Source organism: Emys orbicularis, chromosome 15, assembly GCF_028017835.1.
Source record: "Emys orbicularis isolate rEmyOrb1 chromosome 15, rEmyOrb1.hap1, whole genome shotgun sequence".
NCBI lineage: Eukaryota > Metazoa > Chordata > Testudines > Emydidae > Emys > Emys orbicularis.
This window is the reverse complement of record NC_088697.1, coordinates 3,716,934-3,730,869: the sequence shown is the minus strand read 5'-3', so window position 1 is coordinate 3,730,869 and position 13,936 is coordinate 3,716,934. Positions and strand designations below refer to the sequence as shown.

The following is a 13,936-nucleotide window of genomic DNA, read 5'->3' as shown; positions in this document are numbered from 1 at the left end:
GGACCTGCTCCATGATTTTTCCAGGGACTGAGGTGAGGCTGACTGGCCTGTAGTTCCCCGGATCCTCCTTTTTCCCTTTTTTAAAGATGGGCACTACATTAGCCTTTTTCCAGTCATCCGGGACCTCCCCCGATCGCCATGAGTTTTCAAAGATAATGGCCAAAGGCTCTGCAATCACATCCGCCAACTCCTTTAGCACCCTCGGATGCAGCGCATGGACTTGTGCTCGTCCAGTTTTTCTAAATAGTCCCGAACCACTTCTTTCTCCACAGAGGGTTGTTCACCTTCTCCCCATAATGTGCTGCCCAGTGCAGCAGTCTGGGAGCTGACCTTGTTCGTGAAGACAGAGGCAAAAAAATCATTGAGTACATTAGCTTTTTCCACATCCTTGGTCACTAGGTTGCCTCCCTCATTCAGTAAGGGGCCCACACTTTCCTTGACTTTCTTCTTGTTGCTAACATACCTGAAGATGGCCTTCCTGATTTCACTCCTGCATGCCTGAGCAATATTTTTATACTCCTCCCTGGTCATTTGTCCAATCTTCCACTTCTTGTAAGCTTCTTTTTTGCGTTTAAAATCAGCAAGGATTTCACTGTTTAGCCAAGCTGGTCGCCTGCCATATTTACTATTCTTTCTACACATTGGGATGTTTTTTTCCTGCAACCTCAATAAGTATTCTTTAAAATACAGCCAGCTCTCCTGGACTCCTTTCCCCCTCATGTTATTCTCCCAGGGGATCCTGCCCATCAGTTTCCTTAGATCCATCCCATCTTGGTAGATACTTTCCAAAGCCAGTAATAACGGCTGGAGTAATTTTAAGACAACAGCCAAGGATCGCTCATGAGAAAGCCAGCGGGTTTTCCCAAGTTGGACTAATTTGAACTTCAGTCCTAGTATATCTTCTATATTTTCCAAGATATTCAGTCTTTTTGGACTCTTGCTGAAAAAAGAATATAACGAAGACATTAAATTTATAGCTTTTTTAATGTCTTTTGAAGATTCTGCAGCTCGTACTAGTGCTAGTTGGAGTAGATAGATGGCCTCTGCAGTGTATATAGGAGAGATTAGGGTTACACTTTTCTCTGAGCAAAGCTTGTACTCCACCATGTCTTCCAGAGAAGTTTGTAGCTCCATCAAATGCACAAGCAGCCATCTGTTTGGGGTCCAATTGACAAGCATTTAACTCTTCTAAGATGTGGATTGTCACAGATGCAGCCGATGTGTCTTCTATCTAGAAATGCATCTACTGGCCTACCCCTGACATCAAGATAACATACACAATGACTTAATACTTGATGCCCATTTGCATCGGTGCATTCATCAGCCATGTATGCAAATGTTTTGAATGTGGTGAGAGAGTTCTTCACTTTTTCAACTGTTGAGTCTTTCACTGTTGCACCGCATGCTTCTAACCAGTCAGTTGAGTTTCTTGCAGAAAGATAGTGAGCATTTGCTGGTCTTGTTCAGAACCAGTGTTCCACTTCAGGATGAACAAGTGACAATGCACTTAACATTGGCCTCCAGTTTGTAGTGTGTGGTATCTCTTGCTTAAATAGAAAGTATGATGCCACAGCCATGTTTGTTCGCATGAACTGTGTTGTGTCTCCAGCATTCTTAACAGTCTCATTAAGTACTTCTAAAATTGGCTTTGAAAGTGGGCTTATAAGGCTTTCTGCATGTTGATGCACTCCAGAGGCCTGGTGTTTTGCAGCCTTTTCACACAGTTTGTCAGCATTGGCTTTGCTGATTGGTTTGACACCTCACTCACTGTCCTTGGTCAGTGGAGAGAGTTCAGAGGTGCTTTCCCGTGAGTACACCTCCCAGGTGGGGGTCAAGAAGGCACCTTGCTCGTTCCTCCAGCTGCTCACTGTTCGTTGTGCCACCATTCACTCCACCACTCTGTTGCCAATGGCCCTGCGCAGTCACCTTCTGCTGCCACCTGCCACTGTGACCTCTGCGAGTTGGTCTCTTGAGGTTCCACCCAGCTCTCAGTGATTTCAGCTGAGCTCTCAGTGGGGGAACCTCGCTGCTAGTGCAGACTGGGCTGTCTCTTACACAAAAACACTGTCCCACAGCAGGCCTAAGCACTTAGACCTGATTATCAGTGATTTCAGCTGCAGTGGTCACTTAACAGAACAAAAGACTATCTATGGAGCCTAATCAGCTCTGTCTTTAAACAGTGGAGAGGGGCAGGTCCCCACCCTCTCTCTTGATGCCCTCAATCAGCACAGGCTAAGTACAGTCCTACTGGCCTTTACTCATACAATAAGAACAACAACATTTTTCATTACACTCCCCCCTCCCCCCCCCCCCGGGAATTCAAGTAATTTGTAACCCAACCCCAGCCAAAATCTATCACTTGGGCAACACAGCTCTGTTTGCTGGATACCTAGGTAGATTAGGGGTGAATGTAAATACAATCTGGTCCTGAAGCCTTTCCCCCCAGCTCCCAGTTCATCACTAGCTGTCAGGGAGAGCTCATTTAGACTTTGCTTACAAATCATCATTTGAAATTATTAGGTTGGTCAACATCACCGAAATGAATGCACTGACATTGTCATAAAAAACAACAGCTGTATAAGGAAGCTAGTCTATGTTCATACTTTTCAAATCTATTATACTTTTTCAGATACATGTATTTTATCATACACTTTATATGCTTTTAAAGTGTGTATTAATGTTTCAATTTCAATTCAAATTTCCAAACAGTCACTAAATTGGCATGTAACTAGTTCACAAAACTGGGGGGGGTGTTGAGGAAATTCAGCGGGGGGGGGGGGGGGGTGTAGGGAAATCACTGCTTTGGAATTGGTTTTAGCCTTGCTCTCTCCTGTCTTGCTTTTAGGTGGGCTCTTGACCACCTTCTGGGGCTTGGCAGCTTTGACCTTTTGGGAGCTTTTATCTGCCTTTATTTGTCCCTGCTGCAGCCACCACTTTCTTAGGACTATTCCTAGCCCTGGGCATGGTGGCCTTTCTGGGGATCCTGGCAGTTTCTTGGTGGCTATTTTCCTGCTCAGAGCCACTGGCTTGTACTTGTGCCTTGTCCTGGGGGCCCAGCTGCTCCCAACTGGCTGAGTGTGAAGGAGCCAGGGCCGGCTCCAGGGTTTTTGCCACCCCAAGCGGCGCGGGGGGGAGCCGCAATCACGATCGGCAGCACTTTGGCAGCAGCCCCACCGTGCCGCTTCATTCTTGGGCAGCAATTCAGTGGCAGGTCCTTCCCTCCGAGAAGGACCGAGGGACCCGCCGCCGAAGAGCCAGATGTGCCGCCCCTTCCCATTGGCCGCCCCAAGCACCTGCTTGGTGCGCTGGTCCCTGGAAGGAGCCAAGGTGCTGGTGACCTCGGCCTGCACCAAAGTGCCTTTGCTTGTCAGACTCCTGAGCCCCAGCTGATGTGGTTCTTGTTCTTCTGCACAGCACAGCCCATGGTGACCAAAGACCTGCCAAATGTACATTCATATTATACCTTTGTTTAATCAATGAAAACATAAACTAGAGCCTTGGAGGACTGGAACTGATTTCAGCTGATGGACAGGTTTGCTAAGTTTTTATACATTTGCATAGGGAAATGTTAAGTGTTCAAATTCATTTCGAGCATCCCCATTCAGTGGAATTCCTGAACATACTGGAAATGGATATGAAAATATATTTCCATTAAAAAAAAAAAAACCTCTCTCAGAGAGCACCTGGATTTGAACCAGGGACCTCTTGATCTGCAGTCAAATGCTCTACCACTAAACTATACTCCCTATGACAATGCATTGTTGGACATAGTCATCTTGTGGATTATGAAGGATACACTCAATTTCAAAAGGTTTTTCTTCTATTCTGAGACATGGGTGGTTTTAAAAATGGCAGTTCATTAAATTATATATATGCACATAAACACCACACCTTGCACAATCCCCACACCTGCTCCGGCTCACCAGAGCACAACAACTTTTGAGGGACCACACCCAGCTACCCAGCTCTGTGCCCTTTAACCTCCTCACCATTGCGCCAATCTCTTAAAGGCACAGGGCACATGTAACTTCAACCCATTAATCTCTATATCATTCCCAAAGAATTCCAGTCTGACCAGAAGCAGAGAGCTCCCAGGAGTATCAGCCACACCCCTGTGCCCTGTAGCAGAGAGGGGCTCTGGCAATGGGTAGGGCCCATAGTGCACAGGTCATTTTTTATATTTTGCACACTTGTGGTTCAGTGGGAGAATTCTTGTCTCTCATCCAGCAGGCCTGGGCTTAATTCATGGCCAGGGCAGACCTGAGTTTTATGCTTAGATGTAGAAATTGCAGAATTTAAGCTTGAAATATGGGCCAGTTTTCCCCCGTAGCATTTCACATCTTTACATCCAAACACAATGACTTTCTGCATGATCTGTCCTCGTTGAACCTTAAGATGTTGGGGTCCATGTAGGACTCACTGGGTAAAATTCTCTGGACTGTTAGGCAGCAGGTCAGATCAGATGTTCACAGAGATTTAACCTGCCTTTAAAATCAATGAATAAACACAAAATATGGTGTTAAATTAATCCTCAGAAGCTGCTTTTCCCATAGCCAGATCCCCAGCAAGGTGCAATCCAATGACTGCAGGGCCTGGGCACTTCTTGATCCTAAGGTGATTACATGCACCCAGGGTGGTATGGAACGCCACACCCAGCATGTCATCAGTTATAGAGGGGAAAAGGAAAAAAAACTGGGGGTTGTTAATTGGCTTATAGCTTGTTTAACACTTCTTTAACACAGGTACTTTGTACACTAAATAAAAATAAATAGAATCTGCTTAAAATCTGCTTGCTTTCTCTAACAGGCACACCCTGTGTTACTGCCATTATCTCCTCTATTTTAGTCAATTGTTTTTCACTCCACTAAAAATGTATTTACTTAATTTTAACATACGTGATTAAGGTTTTTTTCTCTTTTATTAAGAACAGGAATTTATTTTTCTAATTATTTTGGCATTTATGTTTGTCGATCACAATCATGTACGTGACTCACTAACATTTGACTCCATCATTGCTATTAGTATATTTGGAACTACATTTATTTTCATAGGAATTAAGTTATTTTACAGATATAACTAAAAATACAATTTTCACCCTAACCCTAAGCTATTATAAGAGACCATTGCATGTTAAGTGGCCTGTTAATGCCTCTCCAGTCAAAGGGGCGTTAGTGGGTTACAGACTATTGTCTCTTAGAACTCCGGGTAAAGGGAACTGGAGCGAGGACTCCGATCCTTTCCCTATCCAATTCCACCGGGGTCGTGCAGAAGCCAGGAAAGTTCCCCACAATAGCAGGACCATTCCCCCATTTACATAATTGGCATCATGAACAGGATACTGTCTGTAGGCTCCACCCCATTAGTTGACTGGTTGCGTTCTGGTAGCACTGTCCAGGTCTGGTTGATAACCCTACAATGGTGGAATAGAAGAACTACAGACCCAGTTTGCTGAACTTCAATGCAAATTATCGGACAAGGCTGGGGCATTACGACAAGCTAGATCTGAGCAGAGAGAAGTTTTATTGTCAGCCAGTGCGGTAACAGACCTCAGCTTGCCCCCTCCCAGCCCCTGAAAACTAAGGGCAGGGCTGAGGATTTCTCCTTTCACTCCCACTGCCATGTGTAGGGATCCCGGGGGGGTTTCTAGACCAGCATTTCGAACTGAATTGGGGAAACCAGCCTTTCATAATAGAAAGCTCAAGTTCAGATTGTTTTTTAAACATTTGTTTCATAATATGATTTAATCCTTCAACCCTAGTGTCACAATCGATACAATTGTATCAGCCTTGTAGGTTACCAAGGGTAAAACTAAACAGCTCTTCAAATATAAGTGAGGGGAGATCAATCATTCGTCAGAGTCATGCCTAGAGGAATCCTGGTGTTACATTCCTTATGTCCTGGCGCTTTCGTGGGGCCATTTCCTTTCCCTCCTTTCGGTGAAAAGTTTTGTTATTTTGCACAAAAACTTTATTTCTCCAGGAGCGGGGGTTGCCGCATGTACCACACACCCAGAGAAGGTGACAGACAACCTGACTGACAACCCCACAGACTGGAATCAGCAGCAGCAACAAACCCTGCTGTATGCAGCAGGAACTCACACAAACGTTTACTTTCAAAGGAGCTGTCTCCACTAAGGTTTGTCATTCTGGTGATTTATCTTCATTTCCCTTCTTGGAGGGGAGGAATGGGTGACCCCTCACCCTGGGATGTAGCACCTCCCTCTCCACATTTCAGCCACTCTGGGAGCCTCTCTCTCTGCTTAGAGCTGACAGGTTGCTGCCTTCCCATCCATCCTGCTCACTAGCTTTGCAGAAGTGAGTCATTTTGCTAGTACATGTGACACCTGGGAGAATGCATTTTGTCAGATGCATTGGTGGTATAGTGGTGAGCATAGGTGCTTTCCAAGCAGTTGACCTGGGTTCGATTCCCAGCCAATACAGTGATGTGTTTTTTCCTTGTCTGGAATTGGTTTAATTTCAGTCACATTGTGCTCTAATCACATTGTCAACACAAGTGTCAGAGGATTTATGTCCCATATTCCAGCAGGTCATTAAAGACACAGTGAGGGGATGCAAGGAACAGGGCTAGAAAGTGAGCTGTAGGAGTCGTCCTTGTGTCTAGAGCCCTGCGCAGATACACAATTTGTATCCACAATCTGCAAAAATTGTCCGCAGATTTGCAGGGCTTCACCATGCACCAGTGACGTGGGGTTGTCCCAAACCCCTGACCACCAACCATCCTCCACTTCTCCCCAGAGACTTCCTGCCCCATCGCCCGCTCCGCCCCAGATAGCCGCAGATTTACAGGGCTCTACGTGTGCCATTTGAGAAAATCAGAAACCGTGGGGACATGCATCTGTATCTCCTTCTCTTCAGTCACGAGGAGTCTGGTGGCACCTTAAAGACTAACAGATAGATCGTGGGTAAAAAGCCATGACTGCATGCATCTTCAGGTGACTCCATGCATATGAAGAAGTGGGATTTTTACCCACGAAAGCTTATGCCCAAATAAAACTGTTAGTCTTTAAGGTGCCACCAGACTCCTTGTTGTTTTTGTGGCTACAGACTAACACGGCTACCCCCTGATACTTGTCTTCAGTGTTATAATTCCAGCTGTCAGAGGTGTTTTGTATCCTGCGCATGCATGATGGGGAGAAAGTGGAAATATAAAGGTAAGCAGAAGATCACGGTTAAGCCAAACATTTCAAAATAATAATAGAAAGGGGGGAGAGCAAAGGCTCAGGTATATTGAGATCCCACTGCTAGTTGAACTCAGATTGCTAGAAGCAAAGTTCAGACTGTTACGCTGTAGCCTATAGTTTAATCTTTATTATATTGAACAGGAACAGGGGGCACTTACAGGCCTGTATCAGCTGTAAGACGTTAGCTTCAGCAAGTTAGCATAAGTGTGGTAGGCCTGTGACTCTTGGCACAGATACATGGCCTGACAGCTACCCTCAGATTTAGGGGAACTAGGAATAGCTTGCTCCATAGCAGGTGTTGGGAACTGTCAGTACCAGACAGGAACATTGACGTGACCCTGGGCTTGGACATTTTAGGATAGAATCGTTGGCAGATGTCAAACCACCAACTTGTCTGAGCAATAGGTGGTGTGGGTGATAATGAGTTAAACGGTATCAATATGTTAACCTATCGGCTAGGTGCACCCCAGTATTGTGAGGGGGAGGAAGTTAGATTTGGACGTGGAAGGCTGGGCACGAGAATGAATATTCATGGCCGCGCTCAGGCCCTATAACAGGGCAAACCACCGTGTTGAGGGCGTTTGCTTTGCATCCTCTGACCTTTCAGCTCTATTGTTAGCTACCATCAATCTTGGGCATTGAGGAACCTGGACCGTTGGGCAGGCCTTTGTCTCTCACCACCAAGTCCTCAAGGAAGGGTGTGAGTATGTAAGTCCAAGTTCATATGCAAACAATGACACCACCGATATCCCCAATCCTGGATTCTTGCTGTCTATGCCTGTGGTTTGGAGCTTTTCTGTCTCTTATACTGATTCTAATAAAAATCACTATGGCTTTGCTTTGCCTTCAGTGTGAGCATCCTCGCCGTACCCCTGGAAGATCCTGACAAGATAGCGAGCTGTGTAGCCTGAACCCGAGACAAGAATCCTACTACCCTCAGCTTATTAGTTAGGATCAATTGGCAATCAGTGCAAGAATTAACCATTCAAATGGGTCAGGCAGAAATGCCATAGGAAATCTGCTACTTCCCTTCTTGCTGAACACCTGTGATGAGCAGGATTGAGTTGGGTCAACCTCCTGGCTTCAGCCACTGAGTGTTTCTTTGTGCTCCCAGTCCCTTTCTCTCCCCTTCCCCTGTATTTCTCGCCTTCACTCTCTCTGCTGTTCCCCTCCTGCTCTCTCGTCCCCTGCACTCTCTCAGGAACTCGCCCCTAGCATTTGGAAAAGCCAGAGACTCTATAATCTGCACAAGTAGGAGGGGATGTGACCCAGTTCATAACCACTCACCAGGAGAAAATGAGCCTTTATGTGAATCTATTTCACACAATGCACACTCAACCTGTGGAACTCCTTGCCAGGGGATGTTGTGAAGGTCAAAACTATAACTGGGTTCAGAAAACAATTGGATAATTTCCTATGGGATAGGTCCATCGATGGCTATTAGCCAGTGATGATCAGGGCTGCAACCCCATGCTCTGAGTGGCCTCAGCCTCTAGCTGCCAGAAGCTGGGAGCGGATGACAAGGGAAATGGTTTTGTCTGGATATGTTACTGGCCACAGCAATAAAGTGAGTGGCTGCAAATCCCTTTTCAGAGCCCAGGCACACAGAGGAATCATGGGGCTCTTCGTTCCTTAGGTCCTGGCATCAGCAAGTGGCTGTTTTGGTTCATAAAGCTTTAGCAAAGACGTGTTATCTCCCTGGGAGGGAGCCGCGAGCGAAACCAAACCAACCAACCAACCAAAAAGATCAAGATTGAAATGTTCTCCAGGTTCCTCAGTCCCAACCTGCCTCTCATTCGGCCGCCGATGCAGCTCCATCCCTCCGCCCCCAGTAGATGCTGATTCCCTCAGCCCCAGCTGGGCAGGATGTGAAGCCCTGTCACTCTGCATTGCCTAGTTCCCCTAACTCTGAGGGACTTCAGCTCCTCTGTGTCCCCAGGGACCCTCCACCCCACTCCCAACCAAACTCCTACATTGCAGGGGGCTGGGTCCCTGTTTGCCTTTGCTCTCTGTCTAGCCCGGTCCAGGCCAAGGGTCATGGATTCTTCCTAAAAGTGTGGGGGGGGGGCACTACGCCCCTGCCCCTCCTCTTCCCCCTGAGGCCCCGCACCCAGCCAAGCCGGAAGCCAGAGCCAGGCCGGGGAGCCTGGCTTGCTCCATCTGCCCAGGTTGGCGGGGGGGGGGGGGGCAGAGCAGCCCTGGCCTATGTCCCCTTCCCCTGGGCCCCCTGCTCCTCACAGCTGCTCGTGTGGCTCTTACCCTGACCTGGAACCAGGGTGCGGGCTGGGGCAGGGGGTTGGGGTGCAGGAGGAGGTGTGGGGGTCAGGATCTGGGAGGAAGTTAGGGTGCAGGGGGCGGGCTCTGGGCTGGGGCAGGAGGTTGAGGTGCAGGAGGAGGTGCGGGGGTCGGGCTCTGGGAGGGAGTTAGGGTGTGGGCTAGGGCAGGGGGTTGGGGTGCAGGAGGGGGTGCAGGCATCAGGCTCTGGGAAAGAGTTAGGGTGTGGGCTGGGGCAGGGGGCTGGGGTGCAGGAGGAGGTGTGGGGGTCAGGCTCTGGGAGGAAGTTAGGGTGCAGGGGGCAGGCTCTGGGCTGGGGCAGGAGGTTGGGGTGCAGGAGGGGTGCGGGGGTCGGGTTCTGGGAGGGAGTTAGGGTGTAGGCTGGGGCAGGGGGTTGGGGTGCAGGAGGGGGCGCGGGGGTTGGGCTCTGGGAGGGAGTTTGGGTGCAGGGGGCAGGGTCTGGGCTGGGGCAGGGGGTTGGGGTGTGGGAGAGGGTGAGGGGTGCAGCACTTTCCTCGGGCAGCTCCCAAAAGTGACCTGCACCCTCCTCTAGCAGCAGCTCCTAGGCGGGGGGCCGGAGGGGTCTCCACACGCCGCTGCCTGCAGGCACAGCCTCCACAGCTCCCATTGGCCGCAGCTCCAGGTGTGGGCAGAACGCAGAGAAACACACACACACACGGGGCTGCAGGGACATGCTGGAGGCTTCCGGAAGTGGAGTGGACAGGCAGGAAGCTGCCTTAGCCCCATTGCGCTGCCTATGGTGGTGGCGGGGACACTGGGCCCTTTTAAATTGCCTGGGGGCAGCAGCCAGGGGGGATGCTCTGGGGGAGGCATGCAGGGGCAGCAGGTGGGGCCGGGGAGACGCTCTGGGGGAAGCACGCAGGGGCAGCGGGGAGGGCGCGGGGGGGACTGAGGGGATGCTCCAGGGGAGGCGTGCGGGGTGGCGGGGGGGGACGCTCCAGGGGAGGTGCATGGGGGCAGCGGGGGGACGCTCTGGGGGAGGCATGCAGGGGAGCAGGTGGGGCCGGGGAGACGCTCTGGGGGAAGCACGCGGGGGCAGCGGGGAGGGCGCGGGGGGGGACTGAGGGGATGCTCCAGGGGAGGCGTGCGGGGTGGCGGGGGGGACGCTCCAGGGGAGGTGCATGGGGGCAGCGGGGGGACGCTCTGGGGGAGGCATGTGGGGGCAGCGGGGGCAGCAGCGGGGAGGGCACAGGGGCAGCACACGGGGCCGGGGCAGAGAACCGGCTCCAAACTTTGGTGGAGCCAGCCCCGGCCCCCCCCCCCCCGCTCTCCTATTGGTGGAGCACGGGCACCATGGGCCCATACAACTCGCCGCCCCAGCATTTCTTCTCTCCAGCAGCAGCAGCATCCCAAACCCTTGCCTCCCATCTCCTCACAGAGGCAGTGTCTCTGCGGTGTGAAAATCACTGGCAGCTTTGCTCTCTAAGCACCAAACAACTCCCATCAGCATGGGAACTAGGGGTGCAGTGGGTGCACCCCCGGCCACCGGCTCCGCTCCTGGCTCCGCCCCCAGCTCTGGCGCCAGCCTTGGCTGCCTTACCCCTGTCCATGCCCCCCCCCCCAGCCACAGCCCTGCTGCCAGCCCCAGCTGTAGGGGGCGGTGAGGGGTGAGGGCAGGGGTATGGGGGGGTGCAGCTCAGCACCCCCATGCTAAAAACTGTTCCAGCTCCACTGACTACTCCCCTTTTTCTTGCCATTCAGTCTGTGCTTTTGCAACCTTTCCCTTCAGGACTCCCTTCTTCATCATCAACCGTCATCCCAAGAGGCACAGGGGACAGGAATCTCCATAGAGCCAAGGGGATTTAGGAGCATAAACCCCACAGACCTTCCATGAGACTGCGCATCCCTCCTGCAGTGAACAGGAACTGAGCTTGTGCAAAGCCGTAACTAGTAGATCATCGCAGCTGGGCAGGACAAAAGACACTGAGGATTAAATCCAGGGCCTAATGTAGGCAAAGCACGCACCCTACCACCGAGCTACGCAGCCCTCCCGGTAGGTTACACCCAGAGCAGCACCCCATGAACTTTCCCCATCCCAGCATCTCAACCCCCTTCCCCAGCCTGGGCAGCGCTTTAATGCCACTACTTCGATACAGGCCATGGCAAAGCGAGAGGCCCCTCCTGATTGTTTAATAACAACTGGCGACCCTGGGGATGTTTTATTGTGCAGATTAGAAACGGCAGCTAAAACAGCCAACTCCCCAACCCAGGATTCAACCCAGTACAGGAAACCCTCTTTGCAGTCTAATTACTCACGTCATCATTCAGTCACATACAGACAACATACAAAAGCCTGCTGCCAGGAGTGTCACACACATTCACATGCTAGGCTCCCCAGCTACACCGCTCTGTTGCTATCCCAATGGTGAGAATACCAGCATGGTTTCTCTGGCCTTGGCTACACTCGGGACTTCCCAGCGCTGCCGCGGCAGCGCTGTGAAGCGTGAGTGTAGTCGTGCCGCCAGTGCTGCGAGAGCTCTCTCGCAGCGCTGTATGTACTCCACCTCTCTGAGGGGAATAGCTTGCAGCGCTGCGAGGGAGCGTGCAGTGCTGCAGGCACTGATTACACTGGCGCTTTACAGCGCTGTACTCGCTGCGCTCGGGGGGGGGCGTTTTCACACCCCTGAGCACAGCAAGTTGCAGCGCTGTACAGCGCCAGTGTAGCCAAGGCCTCTGTGTTCTGATTTCACCTGCTGCTGTTGTTCACAGCAATGAGTGATGCATTGTTCCAAAGACTAAACAACCCCCTAAACCTGCTTTGATCAATCAGAATAAGTTACTGTCACCTGATTTTTGTCTGTCCTAGTAAGAATTGACTTTTGTAGCTTTTAAATTTGTGGACTTCAAGCTCTGTGTTTGTGGTGTGTTTCCTAGCACACACCAAAATACTCACGGGTCCGGTGGGGGGGGTCGCGGATGGTCAACCACTAAACCACAGCAACAATAACATGGATGCTCTATAGTCAGCAGGATTCAAACCTGTGTCGGGAGACCTAAATGGATTTTTTAACAGAGGGGGTGTGTCATAACTATAAAGGGAAGGGTAACAGCTCTCCTGTGTACAGTACTATAAAATCCCTCCTGGCCAGAGACTCCAAAATCCTTTTACCTGTAAAGGGTTAAGAAGCTCGGGTAACCTGGCTGACACCTGACCCAAAGGACCAATAAGGGGACAAGATACTTTCAAATCTTGGGGGGGGGGGAAGGTTTTGGTGTGCTCTTTGTTTAAGGGGTTGTTCGCTCTTGGGACTGAGAGGGACCAGACATCAATCCAGGTTCTCCCCATCTTTCTAAACAAGTCTCTCATATTTCAAACTTGTAAGTAAAAAGCCAGGCAAGGCGTCTTAGTTTTACTTTGTTTTCTCAACTTGTAAATGTACCTTTTACTAGAGTGTTTATCTTTGTTTGCTATACTTTGAACCTAAGACAGAGGGGGGTCCTCTGAGCTCTTTAAGTTTGATTACCCTGTAAAGTTATTTTCCATACTGATTTTACAGAGATGATTTTTACCTTTTTCTTTAATTAAAAGCCTTCTTTTTAAGAACCTGATTGATTTTTCCTTGTTTTTAGATCCAAGGAGTTTGGATCTGTATTCACCAGGAGTTGGTGAAAGGAAGGAGGGGGGAAGGGTCAATTTCTCCTTGTTTTAAGATCCAAGGAGTTTGGATCTGTATTCACCAGGGAATTGGTGAAAAGTTTCTCAAAGCTTCCCAGGGAAGGGAATGGTGGCAGCGGACCAAAACTAAGCTGGTAATTAAGCTTAGAAGTCCTCATGCAGGCCCCCACACTTGTACCCTAAAGTTCAAAGTGGGGATACAGCCTTGACATGGTGGCAGAGCGGTGGGATCGTTTTAAACCAAAAGCCAGTAAGATTTTTTTTTCTCCTTCTAGCTGCTTGGAAAGCAGAGTGAAGGTAGATGCATATCTTATCTCTCCTTGCCTGAAGGCAGAGGTTTTACGTTTTTTTAACAAGAGCCTTTGTTAAGAGAAGGGTTCAATTAATGAGCAAACTTTGACTGGTAAAAGGAATTTACAAGTTGAATTGTTTTTTTTTCTTTTTACATCCTCGGAAGTAGCTAGTTAGAAAGTCTCTGTTAACTCAGCAGCACTCAGCAGCAGCCTGAGCTAAGTGCATCCCAGTTTCAGTCAACTGCAGAGGGGTGTGACCCAGCACAAGAAAACAGAAAAATGACTACCAAAGAAGTAGCTAACAAAATAGAACTGGCCAAACTAGAAGCAGAAGAAAATGAAAGAAAACATCAGAGACTGCTTCAAATTAAAAAACTTGAGACAGAGCAGAAAGAAAGAGAACAGAAAGCCAAAGAGGAGGCCCATGAAAGAGAAGAGAAAGCCAAAGAGGAGGCCCACAAGAGAGAGATGGAGCTGGAAAAAGCCAAAGAGGAGGCGAGAGAAAAAGAAAGGAAGCATGAACTGGAAGTA

At 49.6% G+C, this 13,936-nt stretch overlaps 1 protein-coding gene and 2 non-coding genes across 3 annotated transcripts in view; 2 read left to right on the top strand and 1 right to left on the bottom strand.

Annotated features, from left to right (window-relative positions):
- LOC135889509 (zinc finger protein 436-like) overlaps positions 1–13,936 on the top strand; it is a 91,894-nt gene that overhangs the window by 34,410 nt on the left and 43,548 nt on the right. The window lies entirely within an intron of this gene.
- On the bottom strand, positions 3,675–3,746 carry TRNAC-GCA (transfer RNA cysteine (anticodon GCA)). The gene has a single exon. It is a non-coding gene; the product is annotated as a tRNA-Cys (tRNA).
- Positions 6,368–6,439, top strand: TRNAG-UCC (transfer RNA glycine (anticodon UCC)). The gene has a single exon. It is a non-coding gene; the product is annotated as a tRNA-Gly (tRNA).